The sequence below is a fragment of the Equus caballus genome, chromosome 23 (genome assembly GCF_041296265.1).
Source record: "Equus caballus isolate H_3958 breed thoroughbred chromosome 23, TB-T2T, whole genome shotgun sequence".
Classification (NCBI taxonomy): domain Eukaryota; kingdom Metazoa; phylum Chordata; class Mammalia; order Perissodactyla; family Equidae; genus Equus; species Equus caballus.
The window spans coordinates 56,513,417-56,530,518 of NC_091706.1; the positions used below are offsets into that span (position 1 = coordinate 56,513,417).

Genomic DNA, 17,102 nt, shown 5'->3' on the forward strand with positions numbered 1-17,102 from the left:
TCACCTCAGTTTTTTCCTATATTGTCTTCTATGAGTTTATAGTTTTGTATCGTACATTTAGTTCTGTGATCCATTTGGAGCTAATTTTTGTGAAGGGTATAAGGTCTCTATCTAGATTCAGTTTTTGCACGTAGATGTCCTGTTGTTTTGTCTTTTGTCTTTTCTAGAAGCACTAAGAGAACACAGGAAGAACACCTGAGGAGTTCCTCTGGGAGGGGAGTGGAGGATCTCTCCCAGGAAGACTTTTTCATGCAGGTTAGTTTTACAAGGGATCAGAGCAGCTGCCTCACAAGGGACTTGGTGGTGGGGATCTTGATTACTAGTTCATTTGGATCCAGTCCAGGATCTAAATTACATATGCAGCAACTGAAATTCTAAGAAAGTGAATGGTTTGATGCTAACGTCAAAATCCATTGTTAAATTGTATTTATTTTGGAGATGATGTGAAGTGATAAAGGGGCAAGCCTGCCCATAGGAGTTTGTGGTGGGATGCCACTGAGCAGGCTAACCCCAGAGGGCGGGTAGGTTGGGTACCTAGACTATAAAATCCTGGGATTGAACATACCGTGGATGACATTAAACCCTTGACCGGCATTTTTCTTGAAAACAGACCACCTATTCAAAGAGACCAGTGTGCTATCTAAGAGAGAAATGATCTGAATGTAGTGCATAATGCAAAGTCGTGTTTCAGTAGTAGAGAGCAAGCAAATTGCAGTACCTTGTAGAAAAGAGGATTATTTGTGTTTTCTGTGAAGACAAAAATGTTCATGCTCAAGATGACGTTGTACTAAAAGAGATGTGCTAGTTCTAGCATGTTTGGTCTGTTGCTAGCCCTGCTTCCTGCCTCCTCTGATCTGCTCCAAAATTGTCATGATCCTCAGAGCATTTATAAAGCTATGAAAGCTCATCTCTTGCAATTGCATTTGCCAGAAATATGACTGAACCATTTTCTTGGACACCATTTATTTATTCACTGATTTATTAAATTTTTTATTAGAAGCCTATTATGTAACAGTCCCTGCAATTGGCTTTGTCGATGCAATGATGAGCAAACACCATTAAAATTCTGAAAAGTGCTGTAGTGTACATTTTACATGATGTACATGATGCTATAACAGTGAATAAAAAGGGCAATCTTACCTAATCTATAAGGAAGGGAATTATTCCATTAGGAAGGCACATGCATGCTGCAGTATAAGAATAACTTTAGCTGAATGGGAAGAGAATGTGGGGCACAGGAAATGGCATGTGCAAAAGGCATTGGTAGGGAAGAGGGGGGAGTGGCATGATTGGGAGGCATCCATCACTTATAGAAAGATGTTAGGTAGGTAGGCAGAGAGTAAGATCTATTCCTGAATGCTACTTCCCAGGATTTCACAAGCATCCAAAATTTGACAATAAAGATTTCCTTATCCAGCTATACTATTACCTACTGAGGCCTAGGTCCCCTTTGTTAAGAACTAATAACAATAGGTAAACAATAGGTGAGAAGAAGGTGACATCCTCAAAGCCATCAGCAGTAAAGATAGTTTGTCTCTGTTTCCTTGATCTCTTAGGTGAATTACCATTGATAACAATCTATACAAACATAACTTCTTTTACAGATCATTATAGAGATATGCGAATAAGACCTAACTGATAAAATAGTGCCACCCTGAACATTTATGCCCCAGCACTGAGGGTTTCCTACCAGTAATGGTCACTCAAAATCCAACACTGCCAAAGATTGATAATGGTCTTCTAGACAGGAAATAAATCATATCCAGAGAATATTGTAATCTAATCTTGGAACCAACACTACACAAATGTTTATATATAATTATTATTTAATAAATTATTACTTCTCTTTTCATCAATGTAGACATGTGAGGAAATTGCTAAAACAATTCTAGAAACAGACAGATCTTAATCTGAGTCCGGAATATGCTTCTTATTTGCTGTTATCTTGAAAATTACTCAATACCTTTGCGTTCATTGAACTCTGATAAAATGATGTTGTGCAGATTAATGAATTAATGAATATAAACTACTAGCATAATTCCACGCACATATTAATTATTCAATGAATGTTAAGTATTCAAAATCATTGTTGTTATTCTTATTCCTGTATTGCATCTTTAATTACAATGGACACAGACATTGTATGTTGTAGGTATACTATATACAGTGCAGTCTAGGCCAGGGTACCACAGTCTTAGGCGGTGGGTAGGGCCAATCAGGAGGTAGCAGTTGGGAAAGCCTGGGGTTAGTCACCCTGGGAATCCAAGCAGTTGGGAGCCTCTGCTGTCTATCTGGAGCTCATCTTTATGAGCTAACATTATAACACCTGAGGGGAAAGTTGCTCACAGCAGAGAATTTTTTCTTTTGCTCTGACAATTTCTAATAGGGAATTACACAAGGAGAGCAGTCAGCACCTTTTGTCTTTGTTATAAACTTAATGAGAGTCCTCATTTTGCCTATTGGTGAAGTCAAATTAATTGTATTCTAGATTATAGAGTCAAATTCTTATCATGTAAGGAAATACTTGAAAATCAACAAACTACACCCATTTGTATATGTTTCTATAAATGTGGAGCCCACCCATAACTCTTGCACATATTCCATGATGCCCTTCCCTCTGGATACTAGACTTTACTATCTATTGTTTCATAACAACAAATTCCATGTTAATAGAACTAGAATGGTAAGATGGATTCCACAAAGGCCTAGACAAGAAAATTGTGGAGCCTCTTCTAAATTGAGCACAATCCTAGAGGACAGTAATATGCACAGATTTCATTGCTAACTTTCCATTACTCAAAATATTAACATTATTTTTGTAGATAAGTTATGTATATAATAATGGAAATTTCATCCTGTAAAAGTACATAATTATCAAAATTAAATAATTATTTGTATAACAAGATATCATTTACACCCACATTTATACTTAAATATACATATATAACAAAATGATTTTAATTATTGTATGGCATTGCTCTGAATGTTTTATCCATCGTGACTTCAACAAGTCCTTGGTATTGTAAGTTATTCAGATGTTTTTCTACTATGAATAACATTCTGCTAAACATTCTTGTTACATTTTTTTGCACTTGCATAAGTATTTTTTAATAATAATAAGTGAAAATGAAAAGCAATTTTCCTGTAGGATATTTTCCTACTATACATTCAAGTATGAAAAATGTGCCTGCCCAAGAAACTATGCATTCTCTTAACCCATAATTTCACTTACACTTTTATTGAATTCTTCCCTTATAACATTCTTTGAATTCACAGATACAAACATCCATATAACTATTTACACATAGAGATGTTTCTTCTGTAATTTCTAATATGTTTTCTTGATTAGTCTATTTTCCCATTTAACATTTATTTTTTTGAAAAGGTCTCATCCATTCTCACTTTTTATTCCCATGCATGAAATTTATAATCATTTACTTTTATTCTAAAAACGTATCCACTGTCATTTTGAATAGTGATGTTTTTCGTTTTTATCTGTATTTGGAAACACTTGGCATTCTAAAACAGTTAATATTCCAACAAACGTTGATCCTTCCTTTTATCTGTTTACAACTGTTGCCTTGATTTTCATTCTATCTTTGTTGGTTTCTGTTCTGATAGTGTCGGTGAAAGTAAATATCTCTGTCTTATATTTGAACACTTATACTTTAGTGCAATTTCCAAACTATGTTCTATGAAACATTATTTCTGTAGAATTTTAATAGATTTTTACAAATGACCTCCTATTTTCACTACGGTGGAATTAAGGTCCAATGGGGAGAAATTATGTGTCCAAATTTGTATTGGGAGGAAGAAGATTTCTGCTGCTAAATCAAGTCTCCTGACTCCATTAGCTTGTTCTGCTTTGATGGATTGATTTGTGCCACATACTCCAGTAACTCCTTAGAAATGGCGGATATGCATCCTGCTACTTCTCCTTGGTGCCAGCAATCAGTCATAGTAGTCTTTAACATTGAGTCCGATTTGGCCTCAGAATTCTTCTCAACGTGTTGCCCTAGCCTGGACAGTCACTATCATGCTATTGCAGTTAGCAAATGGAGTAAAATCTGTTTTTCATCTGTGTCTACACTCTGTTCCCTGCTTTCAGGTTAAGATTATATAGTGTGTGGTATTTCAATACTACATGCTTGACTTTGAACATATTTTATTATTTCTTTAATTGGTTTCATGGTCTTGCATCTTTCCTTTAAAAAAATAGAACACACCTTACTTTAGTAGGCTTAAATAGCAACTAAAATATTCTGATATTGTTTGATACAACTAGTTTTTGAGTATATAGACACAAACTCTACATGTTCTCATTTCTTCATTTTTACTTTTAAAAAAAACTTCAAATTTTGAATTTTGACCTTTTCCCAGCCTAGTGATATGTGGTGGGATGCTCTCATGATTCTGGGCATGGTCGGGAGCTGCAATTCCCAGTCAACCATGCAATCACGAGGGTCAACAATTCATACACTTACAACCATTCTGTACCCCTTGAACCATTCCGTTTTTCACTCTCAGTACAATATTCAATACATTACATGAGATATTCAATACTTTATTATAAAATAGGCTTCGTGTTAGATGATTTTGTCCCACTGTAGGCTAACGTAAGAGGTCTGAGTGTGTTTAAAGTAGGTTGGGCTAAGCTATGATGTTTGGAAGGTTAGGTGTAAATGCATTTTCAACTTACGATATTTTCAATTTACAATGGATTTATCTGGACGTCACTCCACCACAAGTCGAGAAAGATCTTTAATATACTTTGTGGTTTTAAATAGCCTTTTCCTAATGCCTAATCACATTGATGACCTTTTCATGTGTTTGTCATCCTTATACCTTCTTTAGTTAAGTGTTCAAATCTTTTACCCAATTCTTAATTGGGTCATTTATTTTCTTATTCTTGATCACTTAACTTTTTAGTATAATCTTGATTTCTCTGGATTAGCTACACTTAAATTCCTACTAATGGCTCTTTATGCCTCATTTTACGCTATTGTTGAGCAAGTAGATGACATAACCATTACTAAAGAGATAATTGTAATGAAATAGCCACAATTTATTTATTATTGGCAATCGCAGAATTGTTAAAAGGCTATATCTAAAAAAAAAATTTCAATCATACCTTATTTAATGAAGCAAACTCAACTAACCAGAACTTCAGGCCATTGCTTTAACTAATTCTAGAGATGCTTGAGAAACCACCATAAGGATTGGAAAATGTACTCATATATACACATATATGAACACATTTAAATATATAAACTCCTCAGGCCCTCACTCAAAGATAATTTACTCCTTCTTTTACAAATAATTCTAACAATTTTCACTTTCAATTCCTAAATTATAGACAAGAAATTTGAATTGAGGTACAGACTACTTAAGGCAGATTCGATGCTTGTTACAGGGGAAGATTACCGAGACTCTTTCAGAGATATGAAAAAGATAGTAGATAAGAATTTCTTTTAAAGCAAGCAGTTTGGAATGAATCCATTTAGAAATTGATAGGCAACATATTCAGTAGTTCTGTACTATGGCCTGGTAATATATTTTGCAAATGATAAACCTTAAAAATTTAAAGTGGTATTAGGTTTAACACTATCTGTTTAATAAAGAAGTGTGTATAAATTATCTTAGAAAACTTTCCACAGAAATTATTTTCTATTTAATATGTGGTGATGGGAAGGAACTAAGTTAGAGCCCACTTTCCTGGAGCTACAGTTCTTTATATGTTACAGGTAATTTTCTGACAGTGACACATAAACCTATGACTGTATCTTAACATTTAAGAAAAAGACTTTCTCCTACATAGGAATAAGTTTCCTGCTATGGTAAGAGATTGATGCTAAAGACAATTGGGATACTAACTTTGAAGTAGCAGAAATATATTAGAGCAACAACAAAAAACTACATTAGTATAGTAAAAAATAATATATGCTTATGTGTAAGTAGAGATCAAAAGGAATATATTTTGGAAATGGCCAAGACATCTTTTCTCCACACCTTAACTTTGTAAATTATTCCAATTGTTTATCTGAATGGCTTGGAAATATCCTGTGCTTCTTTCCTGATGCTTCATTGTTATCTCCTCTGTTAGTCCCAGGATATTCAGCAAATGTTTTATTATTGGTTGCAGCTTGGTCTACTCAGACTAAGTGTTAACATTTGCTAAAATCCAAACTGTTTTTATTCCTTTTAGAATGAGTTGGTTTTACCTAATTATTCCTTCTGTATTTTTCGCTGCTTTTAAGTTGGGATTTCCATTTCCATTATGTCATCTTCTTTTATTTAATTTCCTAGCTCCTTTACAGAGCTAGAAACTTCCAAGAAAGAAGAATTTGGAAATTTGATTTAGAAATTAGAATTTCAAATAAGTCACAATGACCTCCTTTTCTATAATAAGTAAATATTTCAGATAATTGCATATATTTTATTTTCTTGTATATTATCTTTTTAACTTGAAGAGACCCTTTAACTTCAGTGAGTTCTCTAACAGTGACAGAAGTGGATGTGACTTTCCTGATTCACCAACACGTCTGAATAAAGATGGCCTCTTGGTTAAAAGAGGTAATTTGAACTCACTGTACTTTTCAGATGAATGCAATATTCAGCTCTTTATTGGCAGATGATTAATCAACAGGTATCAAATTGTGAAGAATTTTATTCCTTCCAACTGCTTCTGACTTGCTTGACCCTGATTTACATCTTTGTTGTACTAACTTAACTCAAAGAATTTGCTGGCTTGGGTTAAATAAATTATTATAATGGAGATATTCAAATGAGCAACAGAAGTTTCCGAGTTAAATATATTCATTCCCAAACCTGAATTCAGCACTGCATGCCTGGGTAATTGTTGGCACTTTATAGCAAAACACTTAGCTGTGATCAATTGTAGCTTTCTCAGTAAAATCCCAGAGCTCATCTCTAGGAAGAACATGCCGTTAAAGCAAAGGGGGTGGAGGGGTGAAGGATGTTAAAAATTGCTTAGCTGAGTCTGACATTTTACCTTTTAAATATTAATTATACTGTGGGCTTCTTCCTATTTACATACCTAAGTGTTTGCTTGGGACATAAATGGTACTAAATTGTCTTGAGAAAGCCATAGAGCAGCTTTGTTAGATAAAACTTCTTGCAGCTGGTAATTTTTGGCAATTAATATTATGAATGCTAATGCGATGGGGAGAAGGGAAGGCACTTCCAGGATGCCACTTATCTCTGTAAAACGAAAGAAAATGTCAGAAGTGGTGAGCCTGCTGAGAATATTACTTCTGGGACGGAAATAGATGGCAAATGTTAAAATTATCATATTTATGGACAGGCTAGAATTTTAAAACTGAGGTATCTAATAAATAGTCTAGTAAATAAGGTTTATTATAAATATTTTTAAATGCTTGTTTGGGATTGTTTAATATAACAATAAAGACTTTTTTAAAGTTATGCTGAATATATTAGTGTCCCAAAGTAACAATTGAAAGCAGATTCACAGAAATTAGCTCATTTCTTTATCTCAATAATTGGTGAGGAATTAGGGACAGTTCCATTGATGCTTGGGGTCAATAAATATTTGAGATAAATGTTAAAATGAGATATATATTAGGATAAAAGTGGGCTTGATAGATAAAAACTTAAAAGCCTAAAGTTATAGGGAAAAAAAATCACCATGGGTATTGGAATCTACCACTCAGATATTAGAATTATCATCATAAGTTTCAAAGTAGTTACATTCTCTTACACTTTCTAAGTGAATAAAAAAGGTAGCTATCCTACCACTGCTCATCATGCTATGCTGTTTGAACCAGGCTAACTCTTCACTGGAAAAAATGTAGGAGGAGAGCAGTATCAAGCATTATTGATGTCAGAGTTGTTTAAATCCAGAAATGAAAATAAATTACATTATCATTTTGCAATTTTCCATTTATGATTTGAGGAACTCTGAGTTTCAGCTTACGCTTGTTTCCTTGGGATTTCAAATTGCCTGATAAATTAATTTTATAAGGACTTAGGAAATACATAGTTTTAAATATCCTGTACTGCATTTTTGACTCAGATATCGGCTTGAGTTAGAGCGTCTCTGAGAAAATAGTATTTTGGTCAGTAAGGGAGAAGGTCTTCTTTTTATGTTAAAACATAGTGATAAAAATAAATATATTTTATTTGTTTATTTTACCATGCTCATTTGTATGTGAAAACATAATGATGAAGAATGTTACTGAAATAAAATAAACATTCCTAATTTTATGTGACAATCTAAATCTCCAGTTCCAATTATTCTGTCCCATAATGCCCACAAGCACATTTGCAAAAGGCATTTCATGTACACTAATTTTTGTTAAACATGGTGTCTATATAAAGCAAACATAAGAAAAGTGATAAATTAAGAAAACCTTCTTCCTTTTTATTTTAATTCATCAAGGCTTTATTAAACATTATGAAATATTCAGAAATATAGTTAAATTGCTATACATAAAAATGTTTATTGTGAGATTATTTATCATACCAAACAATTTTAAAATAACTCTAGGTGAATGGATAAAATATAAAATGGAATGCCATGTATCTTAGTGTACTCTGGCTTCTGTACCAATACACCACAGACTGGGTGTCTTAAACAATAGAAATTTATTTCTCACCATTTTGGAGGCTGGGAAGTCCCATGAGCTGGTTGTTAGCTAATCTTGAGCCTGGTGAGGACTCTGTTCCGGGCTTGTATCCTTACACGGGGAAGAGGGGAGAGGAGGAGAGAAGGACACTCAGTATTTCTTTCTAAATTGAGGATTAAATACAGTCCCAATCAAAATTCTAGCAGGCTTTTCTGCAATGTAGAAATTGACTAGTGGATTCTAAAATTCGTATGGAAAGGAAAAGGACCAAGAATAGCCAAAGCAACTTTGAAAAAGAGGAAGAAAGTTGGAGGAGTGTGTGACCTTGATTTCAAGACCTATTATAAAAACACATTCATCAACACATGAAAGTATTGGCATAAATAAAATAGATAAATGCAACAGAAGAGAAAGTCCAGAAATAAACATATAAATAAATGATTGGACTTCAATGAAGGTACAAAAGCAATTCAGTGGAAAAGGAATAATCTTTTAAATCAATCTTGCTGCAGCAATTGGGTATCTATCTTAAAAAAAAAAGAACTTCCAAAAATAAACTGGAAATGGATCATATGCATCAATAAAAATCCTCAAACTAAACATTACAGAAGGAAACATAGGAAAAAGTACGTCTTTAAATTCAGCAAACATTTCTTACATACAACACCAAAAGAATAACCAGTAAAAGAATAAATGAACAAATTAAACTTCATTAAAATTAATAACTTTTTCTTTGGAAAAGCTGTTAAAAAGACAAGACCAAGACTGGAAGAATATGTTGGCAAATATTTCCAGTAGAGGACTTTTACCAAGAACACATGAAGAGATGTCAAAACTCAGTAATAAGATGACAAATATATAAAAAGAAATTTCAAAAAAGATATGGTTGGCAATTAACACACGAAAAACTACTCAACATTGCGTCATTAGGCAAATGGAATTTTAAATCACAAGATACCAGTACACATCTATTATATCACCAAAATTAAAAGCCTGACCATACCAAGTGTTGGGAAGTGTGTAAGGGAACTGGAACTTTGGTTCTGGTTCTTCCGGTGAGAATGTAAAATGATATCACCTAGAAAGGTTTGACTGCCCCTTAATAAGCTAATCATTCACCTAAAGTATGAAATGGGTGGGTAGCAGTGGGGAGAGAGGGGGAGGGAGGGAGAGAGAGAAACACAAACACATTTGTGCACACTTGCGTACTCTGGTCTCTCCTTATAAGGGCACTAATCTCAATATAAAGATCCCACCCTCTTGACCTCATCTAAACCTAATTACCTCCGGAAAGCTCCATCTTCAAATACCATCACAGTGGGGATAAGAACTTCAACATATGAATTTTTGAGGAACATAGTCAGTCCACGGCATCATGGAAAAATAAAATATATATTTAGCAAATTTGCACAGCAACATGTTTGTGTAACCTCACTAAGTGACAAAACAAGTTACAAAACAAAAAATATGAAAAGTGTATAAAAAATAAGCGTGATACAAAAAAAATGACAACCCCAAAGCTATTTCCATGGGAAAACAATCTCAAAGATTCTTTAAAAATTTTCTACTTTCTAGTATTATCCAACTTATCTGCAATGACTCATGTAACTTCTGGAAGGAACCAGAGAAGTAAATGCGTTAAAAGAGAGAGAAAGAGAATATGACATTCCATAATGGACAATGCAGGATTTCAGAGTACAAACACATTGATTTGACATAATGCTAATTAAGATGAAAAACATCGCGATAGCAGATAATTTCTTATTATAGTGGGACTAGAGATCAGAAAATCTCTGAGCTGCTGGATGAAAGCAGAGAGGAAAATGGGAGCAGAAAGAACATTCAGTGTGGTAAAAACACAGTATGCTGTTGAAGTGCTTCACTATTTTTAAATAAGGAAGATCTTTTCTGATAAAATTATTCTATATTAAGTTTTATCTCTAGGGAAAAACTTCTGTTGGCCAGAATTATGAGAAGAAGCCTTATAAAGCTGCAAAAACTTGAGAACTACTGATGGAACTTGAAAGTTTTATGAAAACTGTGGGTTTCAAACACAGTGACATGTTAGAATCACCTGAGGAATTGTCAAAAATGTCCCAATCCCTGTGCACAGAGATCCTAATTTAATTCGCTTGTGGTGGGGTCCAAGGATGGCTATTTTTAAATGACTCCTGAGTAATCAAAATATGCAGCTGGATTGAGAACCACTGATGGCTGAACATTCAATCTATAAATTGGGACTAATTGACATATAGTCCTGAATGGATGAAAGCTGATATTTGACCCAGTAAACATTTAAGATCCCACCTGGATTGTTGAGTAGGTGGATGTTCTGATGAAAATCGTATTCTAACCTTAGTCGGAACTGTGAAGAATTCAAGTCAAACGTAACTAATTTTACTGAAATTTCAGGGAATCAATTTAGAATCAAGATGGAGGGGGGAAAAAGACATAGCCTATATTCTGTTTCATTAAAAAAGCTTACAGTTAGAGCTAGCTAGCAATGTAAGCAATTGTCTCCTGATTAAATAGTTGCATATTAGAGGAAGTGCCAGGAATAGGTTACACGAATAGCCATATAATTGGAATATTTTTGACAGTTGATGATGGGCTATATAACATGAACTTTAATATTCTTTTAAACTCCAATATTAAAAGAGCAGTGGAAAATTATGAGAAAATAGAATTGAGAACATTGTTGAGACTCAGTATCGGTAGTTTTCTTCCCTCTCCCCTTTGTGAATGTCGACTGCATATTATAACTTGTAAAAATGTGTACTTAATATACTCCAGTAGAGACTCTGTATTTGCAGAGCACCACGTGACGATACGTTAGATAGCCTTAGAGGGTAAAACCATGAAGTCAAATTTGAGAAATGTTGACTTTAAAGTGAGTTTGTATTTTCAAAGATAACTGATTTGAATACGATTTGAAACTTGAGACTTGATATTAGGGAAAGAGGTTTTGGAGAGACATACTATAGAGATAGGAAAAGCAGTAAACCATCTTGAACTCAGTCAGAAGAGCCCAAAACAAGAGGAAAAATGGGCAGAATATGTGTGTAGTTTAATGACTGAGGCAAGAAGTAGCTGGACTAAAAGCCCGTTTGGTCCTATTCTCTTGCATTATCTGGAAACCTATTAAGTCCTCAATAAATTTTTAGAAAGAGATATTTTAATTCCATCAGCATAATATGGGCTCTGGATCTTGATAATTATGTAGTATCAATCACCTAATATTTAATATTACCCTTTGTATAAATCTGAGACCTCAGAAATCTCAGAGTGAGAGTAAACAAATTTTACCCAACTTTTCAGGGGCAGGCAGGCAAATTTCCCAGTCTCAAATCTTGGTGTTGATTGAACAGATTAAATTGTCTCTGAGAGTTTGGTACCTTCACCCAGCCCTCAGGGTGACTGGCAGAAAAATTCATATTACCTGTGTGGCCCAAAACACCTCAAGCTGAAAATTTAAAGTGGTCCTGAATAATGCCCCCAGGTGCCTGACAGAAGTAAACAGAATCCTCACAGAAGGAGAAGACAAAGGGTTGAATAAAAAACAGTAAAAAGAATCTGTATACAAAAGACACCATTAAACATAAAGCTACAGAGAGGCTGAATGTAAAAAAGGAAAAAATAGTATACTGGGGCTATATTAAACAAAAGAGAATTATTATTGCCATGTGAATTTTTATGTAAAATATATTTAAAGACAAAGCTTTTTCAAGGTAAAGAATGTCATCATATAATTACAAGCATTTTCGATTCACCAGGAAGATACAAGTTTTAAACTTGTATGCATCTAACAATATAGCCACAAAATTAAGCAAAATTTGATAGAACTGTACAGAAAGAGACTAATCTACTACCCTATTTAGAGACATTATATGCATATTTTAATAACTAATAGATCAAGTAGGCAAAAAGTTACAAAATGTAGAAAACCCAAGTAATAGTCACTGGGAGAAGTCTCTGATGTATTTTACTTATGCAAATAAAATAAATAATATAATTTGAGGTTAACTTCTTATTTCCAACTATCCTAAATATAGTCTGCATGTTGTTCCTACAATTGGAAAAAAAAATTCTAAAACCATCTAACAAAAAACTATTCAACCAGATATCCAGAGAACATAGTTGGGTGTTTAATGGATTGGAAAAACTAGGTTTTTGCCAAGTTAGAGTCTTTGTCCTTGAATCCTAGACCCTTAGTCCCAGGACAGAAGAGTAGATTCAATGAACTTTTTAAAAGTTTTCAGGTCTAGTCAAAAATCCATTTTGAAAGCTTTGAAATAAAATTGAACAGAATCCCGACAGCATTTGATCTACATCTGACATGGCTGCTTCAAAGTATTACAAGACATAGAAATTTGATGGTCCATAAAAATAGCTCAGGTACTCCTTTCCATTTCTTTCCAACTGAATGAAGTTGGGTTTCCTTGCTCTCAAAATCTACCATTCAATATGTTCATATATACTAATCCACTACTTTGCTTGTGTGTGTCTGTGTGATTTTATGAATTCGTGATAGTCTATGTTGGATTTCTATCTTTTTTAAGCAAGAGTTCTCCTCATTTCTGATTAACCAGAGCCGAGAAAAATTAAGAACCCCTTTCTTTTGAAGGAAGCTCTATTTTGTTTCCTTGTTATTCCTTCTGAGGTGCGTGGGCGTCTTTATGTTGCCTCTCTGAATCTTAGTGGATGATGCTTTGTGATATATTATTAAATGTTTGACTTCCAATTCTACACTTCCAACTCCTTTAGAACATAAAATGTGCCTTGTCCATCTTTAATACTCAGAGACTCTCATGTAGTTCTCTGCACACATTAAATATTCAAGGAATGCTTATTGAATGGATGGGTTCATGGATGTATGCATAAAAGGCTAACTAGCTACAATATAAGTCCTCTTACCTTAGTAAATGCAACTATTTGGCCCAAGACATTTTTCTTTCTCTACTGTACTGGCTGCCTTCCCAGAGCCCAAGGTAGTGCTAAAGATGAGGCCTGAAATCAACCGGATTTTTTGACAGAAGCACAGGGGGACCTTAATCTAGAAAATTCTTTCTTGGGCAATAAAATCAAATGCAATGGTTAAAAAGAACTAGTGAAACCATGTGCAGAGTTATGAAAGCAGAGTGAGCAGTGTCCAAGCATCTCCAGAAGGAAGAACCAGGGGAAAAAGAGGTTGGTTTAAAAAGAAATAATCTTTAATTCGTTCATGCTGGGGCTCATCATAACTGAAGAAATTTCTACTTAAAAATCTCTCTTTATAAAAATGTTTATTGTGCTTTAACCTCAAACTTATGAAATTAGTCTGTGTTTTGTGTTTTCATCCTAATGGGCGTCTTCTAATGGGTAAGGTCTTCACGTGATGGGCTGTAAAAATAACAACATACTGAATAGAATAGAAACAGCCCACGATACTCCTTTCTCATAACAACCAGCCTTTTGCTGAAGACAGCAGACACACACACACAAACACACACACACAAACACACACACACCTCTTCCTGAGTTTTGCCCTCTAAAGCTTTCAAAGGAGCCTATTTTATTTTGGCAGAAAGTAAGCAATATTTCCTGGAAATGTCCAAATATGTTCTATAACTCCATTAGAAGTTTCACACAAAGACGTATATATTTGGTTTATTAATACATACAGGTAAACACATTTACATACAGATTTTTCAAACACACATACATACACTCATGGCACTTATTATATATCGTTATCATAAAGGAGTGTCTCATAGGGAGCCTATATTGTGCGTGTTACATGAGAGCTCCCAAATGCTTGACACTGTACACTTTACTGTAACAAATCATCTACAACAATTCCACATAACCTTTTTTCTTAGCTTGGGTTTCCTAGATACAGAGACTGAGATGATCTTTTGCAAGTGATTTATTGAGGGAGGGCTCTCAGGTGAAACCTGTAAGGCGGTAAGGGAAGCGGGATAAGGAAAGAAGCCAGGCAAAGATATGGGTTCAGCTAAAGTCCATAGGGATCTCTGCAAAGTAAATACCACCGCAAAATTGTCACAACTTAAAGCAAGGGACCAACCTGTTGTACTTGCAACTCAATCAGCCATTGGCTGTTACTGCCCCTTGTGAAAAGCCGTAACATCTTAGGCATTTCCTGGTGAAGAGGCTCCCCTACGTCCTAGCCTGTTCTCAGACAGGGGAAACTGAGCCATTAGCAGACAACACTCTCAGAAGCTGGGGGTTAGGTGCACTGTCCCAGGAGAGGGGTCTGTGCAGAGCACCAGCAGTGTCTACTAGCCCTGCCTATCCCCAGTTTTCATGCGTGTGAAAGGGGAGCAGCCCTTCGAAGGGATAACGAGAATGTTAACTGGAAAGGTGCAATGCTGATTATCAAAATGATATCTTTTTTTGTTTGTCATTGTAAAATTATCCAGCAATCATCAAAATTATATCCTTTTTTGTTTGTTTGTCATACTGTAAAGTTATCCAGCAATTATCTAGCTAGGAAATGGGACCTAGGATACACTAATTTCATTCTTTATTGTGTAATGAAAAGTAATATGTTCAGGTGATATATTGGTAAAACAGATCTGGATTCCGTGGGATTCCCTTCCTAACAAGACAGCATCAGCTCAAAGCCTACATCCTGAATTGGAGATACAAAATCCTAGGCCTCTAACATTAGATCTTCAAGGGGATAGACCTACTGAATTTTCAAAAGAATGAGAATTACATATAGAAGATAATTCCCACATTCTCCTGTCTTCTCCAGACCTTTTAATCTACTACATTAAATACATTGAAGACAGATTACACATTCAATTTAGTGTATCTATAGAATCAAAAAACTTCAATCTAGATAATATTTAACTTTATGAAGTTGCCCTCCTTAATCTTCTGGCATTCCCATAAGGAAAGCAAACTCCAACAGAGATTAGACGGCCCTTTTTGTTTGATGATTCTGACCTCTTTCCTTGAAGTCTTTGGAAGATTGTTATTTCTATTGGCTCATCCATGCGGTACTTTGTGTCCTCAGCTGTTTTGATTTTTTTTTTTTAAAGATTTGGCACCTGAGCTAATGTCGGTTGCTAATCTTCTTTGTTTTCTTCTTCTTCTTCTCCCCAAACCCCCCAGGACATACGTGTATATCCTAATTGTAGGTCCTTCTGGTTGTGCTATGAGGCATGCCGTTTCAAGATGTCCTGATGAACGGTGCCACATCCCATTCGTGCCCAGGATCTGAAGTGGTGAAACCCGCGGCTGTGGAAGTGGAGCACCCGAACTTAACCACTCGGCCATGGGGCTGGCCCCTGTTTTGTGGTGTTTGATTATGAGTTCATTTTTTTCTGTAGAAATTTTTTGAGACCTTAGTTTAAGGTGTGTTTGTTCCAGAGAGGATTTGTGTTTACTTCCAGAAGGCACTGAAGGGCTATTTTCAACCTAAGTTTGATTATGGAACACAATCCTGCATGAAGGCCTACTTCTAGTTAAAATTTTCTCTTGTTAGATTTTTTTTTTCTCTTCTACCCAATGCCAAAGTCTACAAGTTTCCATAATGCTCTTTTCTATAGGATTGTTTCTTCCTACTTCATACTTGATGGAGTTACTCTTAGCTTTATTAGGGTGGGCCCTGATTTTGTGTCTGGCCCACTGGGTCTTGCATGATCCAGAAAAAAAAAGGTAAAGGTCACCAGGGAATAAAAGATACTCTCAGGTTAGCTAGAAGCTTCCACCCTAATTTAACCTTTTTTCAATTCTTGCTTTTACATCATTTTTGTCCTCTATTTCCTTTATTTTGTGCATAATACTGTGATATTAAATAAATAAATATGTATTTATATATAGCATATATTATAACATATAAATATACATTTGTTTACGTATATTTATAAAACGATGATAAATAAGTAGACGGATGGGTTATGAGTTTTGTAAATGTTTTACAAAACCTTGAATGCTTTACAAAACCAGTATATGTTTATTAGGTGTTAATTTTGATGTTAATATATCTATTGGTACTAGCATATTAATTATTTCAACTTCACTTTAAGGCCCCAGTGTGGTCCTTACATTTTGTCTACTAGTTTTTTCAGCATTAGAGAGATGACTATTTCAATGTCTTCCAAAACAATTGTATTTCTAATTTTTCAGCACTGATATTTATTTATGGTACTACTGTATTGCAAGTGTTCATTATTAAAATAATAATACAAGAAAATTGAGGTTTTCTGATTCTTTCATTATTTGGGCAATAGACTTTTCCTTCTGGATCCTAACAAGAACTTTGCCTCTGATGTTTTTAAATTACCGTATGAAATCCATCTGCTATATCCTCTGCATTCGTTTGTTCTGGAGAAAAGGAAGATTAACTCTGAGCATGAATTTGTTAAGGAGACTATGGTATTCAACTCAGTTAAAACTCAGTTAATTATTCTGTTGTGCCTTTGCTTGTTTTTCACTTATTTACTTTCCATACTCCAGATGCTACTTATCACCACTCAATTCAACTTG

At 34.6% G+C, this 17,102-nt stretch overlaps 1 long non-coding RNA gene across 1 annotated transcript in view; it reads left to right on the forward strand.

Moving 5' to 3' along the window:
* Positions 1-16,774, forward strand: part of LOC138920422 (uncharacterized) — a 51,456-nt gene extending 34,682 nt beyond the window's left edge. Inside the window, exons 2-3 of the long non-coding RNA XR_011431575.1 lie at positions 168-255; positions 15,726-16,774. This is a non-coding gene — a long non-coding RNA (uncharacterized lncRNA). The remainder of the gene's footprint in view (positions 1-167; positions 256-15,725) is intronic.
* The last annotated feature ends 328 nt before the right edge of the window (positions 16,775-17,102 follow it).